Genomic DNA, 7,375 nt, shown 5'->3' with positions numbered 1-7,375 from the left:
AGAATTTTATGAGGATGTTTCCAATAAAGTGGACAAAGGAGTACCAGTTGATGTGGTATATTTGGACTTTCAGAAGGCTTTCGACAAGGTGCCACACAGGAGATTAATGTGCAAAGTTAAAGCACATGGGATTGGGAGTAGTGTGCTGACGTGGATTGAGAACTGGTTGTCAGACAGGAAGCAAAGAGTAGGAGTAAATGGGTACTTTTCGGAATGGCAGGCAGTGACTAGTGGGGTACCGCAGGGTTCTGTGCTAGGGCCCCAGCTGTTCACATTGTACATTAATGATTTAGACGAGGGGATTAAATGTAGTATCTCCAAATTTGCGGATGACACTAAGTTGGGTGGCAGTGTGAGCTGCGAGGAGGATGCTATGAGGCTGCAGAGTGACTTGGATAGGTTAGGTGAGTGGGCAAATGCGTGGCAGATGAAGTATAATGTGGATAAATGTGAGGTTATCCACTTTGGTGGTAAAAACAGAGAGACAGACTATTATCTGAATGGTGACAGATTAGGAAAAGGGAAGGTGCAACGAGACCTGGGTGTCATGGTACATCAGTCATTGAAGGTTGGCATGCAGGTACAGCAGGCGGTTAAGAAAGCAAATGGCATGTTGGCCTTCATAGCGAGGGGATTTGAGTACAGGGGCAGGGAGGTGTTGCTACAGTTGTACAGGGCCTTGGTGAGGCCACACCTGGAGTATTGTGTACAGTTTTGGTCTCCTAACTTGAGGAAGGACATTCTTGCTATTGAGGGAGTGCGGCGAAGATTCACCAGACTGATTCCCGGGATGGTGGGACTGACCTATCAAGAAAGACTGGATCAACTGGGCTTGTATTCACTGTAGTTCAGAAGAGTGAGAGGGGACCTCATAGAAACGTTTAAAATTCTGACAGGTTTGGACAGGTTGGATGCAGGAAGAATGTTCCCAATGTTGGGGAAGTCCAGAACCAGGGGTCACAGTCTAAGGATAAGGGGTAAGCCATTTAGGACCGAGATAAGGAGAAACTTCTTCACCCAGAGAGTGGTGAACCTGTGGAATTCTCTACCACAGAAAGTAGTTGAGGCCAATTCACTAAATATATTCAAAAGGGAGTTAGATGAAGTCCTTACTACTCGGGGGATCAAGGGGTATGGCGTGAAAGCAGGAAGGGGGTACTGAAGTTTCATGTTCAGCCATGAACACATTGAATGGCGGTGCAGGCTAGAAGGGCTGAATGGCCTGCTCCTGCACCTATTTTCTATGTTTGTATGTTTCTATGCTGTCACTACCCAGTCAGTTACATCACTGACCTCACTCATACTGTCACTACCCATCCAGATACAACACTGACGTCACTCATAATGTCACTGCCCATCCAGATACACCACTGACCCTACTCACACTCTCAGTGCCAAGCCAGTTACAATACTGACCTCACTCATACTGTCACTACCCATCCAGTTACATCACTGATATCTCTCAGACTGTTATTACCCATTTAGGTACATCACTGAACTCAATAATACTGACACTACCCATCTAGTCATGTCACTGACCACACCAATACTGTCACTGCACATCAAGATACATCACTGAGCTCACTCATACTGTCACTACACATCCGGGAAAATCATTGACCTCACTGATATTTCATTTCCCATCTGCATACATCAAGACCTCACACATACTTTCACTACCCATCTATATACAACACTGATGTCACTCATATTGTCTCTACCTATCCAGGTACATCATTGACCTCACTCATACTATCATTACCCATCCAGGTACATCAATGGCCTCACTCAGACGGTCACTACCCATCCAGATATGGCACTTACCACACTCATACTGTCACTACCTATCCTTACACACCACTGACCTCACTCATACTGTCACTACCCATCCAGATACACCACTGACCTCACTCATACTGTCACTACCCATCCAGATACACCACTGACCTCACTCATACTGTCACTACCCATCCAGATACACCACTGACCTCACTCATACAGTCACTACCCATCCAGATACATCACTGATCTCACTCATACTCTCACTACCCATTTAGATACAGCACTGACCTCACTTATACTCTCTCTACCCATCCAGATACATCACTGACCTCACTCATGCTCTCACTACCCATCCAGTCACATCAGTGACCTCACTCATACTCTCACTACCCATTCAGGTACATCACTGACCTCGCTCATACTGTCACTGCCCATTCAGATAAATCACTGACCTCACTCATACTGTCACTACCCATCCAGATACACCACTGACCTCACTCATACTGTCACTGCCCATTCAGATAAATCACTGACCTCACTCATACTGTCACTACCCATCCAGTCACATCACGACCTCGCACATACTTTCACTACCATTCTAGGTACAAAACTGTCGTGACTCATATTGTCTCCACCCATCAGGTACATCACTTACCTCATTCATACTACCACTACCCATTCCGATACATCACTGACCTCACACTGTTACTACTTATCTAGATACATCACTCACCTTACTAATACTGTCTGTCCCCATCCAGATACAACACTGACCTCACTCATACTGTCACTACCCATCCAGATACATCACTGACCTCACTCATACTCTCATTACACATCTATATACATCATTGACCTCACTCATACTGTCACCACTGATCCAGTTACATCACTGACCTCACTCGTACTGTCACTGTCCATCCAGGTACATCACTGACCTCACTCATACTGTCACTACCCATCCAGACACATCACTGACTTCTCTCATACTGTCATTGTCCATCCAGGTACATCACTGACTTCTCTCATACTGTCACTACCCATCCAGGAACATCATTGACCTCACTGATATTTCATTTCCCATCCGCATACATCACAACCTCACACATACTTTCACTACCCATCTAGATACAATACTGACGTCACTCATATTGTCTCTACCCATCCAGGTACATCATTGACCTCACTCATACTATCATTACCCATCCATGTAGATTAGTTGCCTCACTCAGACGAACACTACCCATCTAGATATGGCACTTACCACACTCATACTATCACTACCCATCCTTACACACCACTGACCTCACTCATACTCTCACCACCCATCCAGATACATCACTGACCTCACTCATACTGTCACTACCCATCCAGATACATCACTGACCTCACTCATACTGTCACTACCCATCCAGATACACCACTGACCTCACTCATACTCTCACTACCCATCCAGATACATCACTTACCACACTCATACTGTCACTATCCATCCTTACACACCACTGACCTCAGTCATACTCTCACTGCCCATCCATTCACTTCAGTGACCTCACTCATACTGTCACTACCTATGCAGATATAACACGAACCTCACTCATACTGTCATTACCCATCTATATACATCATTGACCTCACTCATACTGTCACCACTGATCCAGTTACATCACTGACCTCACTCGTACTGTCACTGCCCATCCAGGTACATCACTGTCCTCACTCATACTGTCACCACTGATCCAGATACATCACTAGCCTCACTCATACTGTCACTACCCATCCAGGTACATCACTGACCTCACTCATACTGTCACCACTGATCCAGGTACATCACTGACCTCACTCGTACTGTCACTACCCATCCAGGTACATCACTGACCTCATTCATATTGTCACCAAACACCCAGGTACCTTACTGACCTCGCTCATACTTTCATTGCCCACCCAGAAACATAATGACCTCACTCGTACTTTCTGTTAGGATTAACTTCAAACCACCACTCGGAGTCCGTTAGCCTAAAAGTAAATGCTGTTTTTATTAATGAATAGATACAAGCCGTCAGAGGAGCTATTCTCTGAAAGAAAGCTCAACGAAGTGGCCGAAGATATCTTCCTTTATACAATTTCAGATTAAGTCATTTTGTAATTATGCAAGTTAGAATTAACACAAGTTGATTCATACATGCTGATTGATTAATATATTGGTACAGCACTTCCTCCTGTCTCCCTTCGGTATGCCTTAAATGGTAAGTCTGGCCTCTTGCTATAGTGTCCATTTCTATTCTACCCTTATCTTGTTATGGTTTCAGTTTCTATGTTTTCTCTTTCTGTGCTTGCCTCCCAAGGCCTTGATCTGTGAACTCGAACATTTGTTTCTTTGTGCAATGTTTCCCACAGTCTGTGGTTTCCATTTTAAAATCTGTTAGCTCAATTTTAAAATGGCATAATTAATTAATGTTCTAAAGAATTGTAATTTACCTCTCCTTTTGGTCCCAGATTATTTCTAAACAATCAGCCGACCACATATATGTTCTGAGCCAACTGCGGGAAAAGGTGATCAAATCCATTTCCTTTGGATCGCTCATAATTCCGTCTCTTAACGGAACCTTTGCATGCTACCACTAACCACTTCCGTGGGTTTAGTGGCAAGCTACTTATATTTGCTTTTGTACCTACAGAGCATAAGCTCAGGGGTGTTAGTTGTTTCCCTCAGGCGCTAAAAAGTCATTAGCCTCCCTATCACACCTATGCTACATATTTAACAAGGCTGTTTGCTGTTTGGCTAGAACCACACGGTTGTATATCCTTCAGATCTGAAACATCAAATATAGTTGGATCACGATACATATCCCTACTACTACCATTATTATCACAATTGGGTGCCACATCAATTTGTGGACTGCATCGGCCTTAGGTGACCAGCCCTTAAAAATGTCCCACCAGTGATGAACAGTGAGGTCACTTAGTTCCTCCTTCACTCGGATCAGTTCTTGTTTTGTGTAACTCATGACGACCTTTTGTCTGAGTAACTGTTCCCTTTCTTCCCCCAGGTACTTGGTCACCTGAATGTGTTTTTACATAAAGGCCCTTAACTTTCTTAAGTCCACTACCGGGGATCATACGGATAGTCCTTTGGTGCTCCTTTGTTGTGCAATGTTTAACCATTGTCCTATTTGGTAGGACTTTCTCGTTTTAACGTCGATGATGACATATATTTCCTTCGAGCATTCATTTACCCGGGGTTCCAATAGATCCGTGTTCAAATATAGCATGTGGATTTTGGTTACACATATGCAGTTTTGTCCGATTTCATGTATTATGGTATCATTTAAGGATTTCAGCTGCCATTGATAAGCCCCTGCTGTGCCTTCCATGCTGCATGGATCCACCAGTGGTGTATGTAGCGGGCATACTTGCCCAAATGGCCACTTTACACAGTCCATCCCTTCATGCATTTTATTCTTCGGGTCTATCCATTTTCCATAAAACTGTGGCTTCCTTAAGTTTTTACCGAATAGCTATGGTAGGGTCACAAACTCACACCATATCTGACTGTTAGTAACATTAGCGAACAACATAGTAATATTACTTCCCTCTTCATCACATCACGTATGCTTCATATCTGGCCGAAGTGTTAGATTTCGGTGTTCAAACTGAAAAACTTCAGCCCATCGTGGGGCATTCCCAGAGAATGCTATCCTTTCTAATTCAGCCCGTTGTCCTTCGTTGATCATGCCCATTATAAGGCAGTGAGACTTAGTGGCGTCCCGCATTAAATTGGCAGATACCTGTTGCTGTTTCCAGTTAGTTTTATTTGCCCACTGCCATATCATTTTGTCTGACAGCCATTCCTGCAGGCTATTGGTGTGTAAGGGATCGTGCCACACATCTGACAGCCTTATGGCATCTTTAGTCAATTGTCCCGATTTCTGTATTTTACTATGCAGCGCTTCAATATCCATAGATTTTAATGCTACTAGTCCCGTTCCTAACCCTCCTAGTACTCTTTCTAGAACGTTTCGCCAATTGCAAGCTTTGGTTATCTTTAGGGCAAGATCCAGGTTCTTACAATACCTGCGTACCATCTTTTGATCATACCGTATATTTATTGTTAAAGTTATTATTGAAGGGGCTATCAGTATGCTCAGACACGTATCGTGCAGCCTTTGTAAGTGTGGCATCTGTTCCTGGTTCGGACGGAGATATTTTACGCTTATCATGACCAGCCATGTACCCCTCTGGCCAATCTGTGAATTATTGGTACACAACACCCAGTTTCCATCTCCCAAGGTTCCCTGTCTCCACTCTGTACTGTTGATATACTCCATTTTGTTAGAACTCCAGGCTTCTTTCCGTATTCTGGTTATATTTTGTGGAGTACTGGCGCAACCTTGCTTACACATCATCCCGGGACCGTCGGCCACCCATGTAAAGTTGAACGTTACATTCTCATTCTTATGGGTGATCAGGAGAAAATTGGCAGAGACTGGTGTCGAATACGTCCACCGTTTACAGTCAAATGTTAAATCAAAAACATGACATTTAATTCCCGCAGCGCATGTATAGTTTCCCTCGGTTGCTTCTCGGTGGGCCTTCCACAAATAATAACGTCTATGCCCTTTTTGCTTCTAAATATAACTCTGGAGGCACTGGGAGGGCTGGACGGCCACAAACCCAGTTGCTACCAGCACTAATCACAGGTCCAACCCGCTGTTTTCTGGCCTGCTTCCTTATTGAACTCTTCCGTGGAGTGCACCGTCACTATGGGTTAAAACAGACGGGGGTTGTTTAGTGTTACATGGTTTTACCTGTGTCCAGTACTTACATCTAATCCCGGTGGGCTCCTGTAGACAAACACAAGTATCGCTCGTCATTAGCACCGAGTATGGTCCCATCCATCGGGGCTCCATTCCCTTTCACATTCCTGTCACCTTTTTCATGACCAGTTCTCCTATTTTAGGTATTTTCGGGTCTCATTCCCTCGCACTAAATTTCTAGGACTCTTATCTGCTGTCTGCTTCTAACTTCTTTATTTTTAGCCTGCACCACTTGGTTAAGCTGGACCAAGTACCGCCTTAGGCTTTCCTGAATTGGTCCTGCCTCACCTGTCCCTCCGATTAATGCCTCTGGTAGTCTCATTGCCCGTCCAGCCATCAGCTAATATGGTGTTAGTCCCGTGGTCCGCCCTGGGCTGGCTCTGAGCCGCTTTAAAATTGCTGCAACCGCCCCCCAGTCCCTCCTTTGTCTCTCTCCTGGATTGTTTTGGACAGGGCCGTTTTTAAGGTCCTTTTCATTCATTCCTCCATTCCAGAACTTTGGGGATGATATGGTGTTTTGGATCGATAATAATAGACCCAGGTTCGCGATCTGGATGAATGCTAAATAAGAGACAAGACAAATGAAGTAAAGATAAAACACCGTTTACTGAGAGAAAATAAATATATTACAGTTTACGAAGAAAAGAGATGTATGTTAAGATGCAACAAACCTCACGACCTTCAGCCCGTCGGGAACTCCGCAACGACGGCTGGTTAGGAGCCTTGGGAGTCGCGGCACCACTCGCAAATCACGGTCCAAGGTGAAGTTCAAAGAG

The sequence above is a fragment of the Pristiophorus japonicus genome, chromosome 3 (genome assembly GCF_044704955.1).
Source record: "Pristiophorus japonicus isolate sPriJap1 chromosome 3, sPriJap1.hap1, whole genome shotgun sequence".
NCBI classification, from domain to species: domain Eukaryota; kingdom Metazoa; phylum Chordata; class Chondrichthyes; family Pristiophoridae; genus Pristiophorus; species Pristiophorus japonicus.
Note: the sequence above shows the minus strand (reverse complement) of the source record.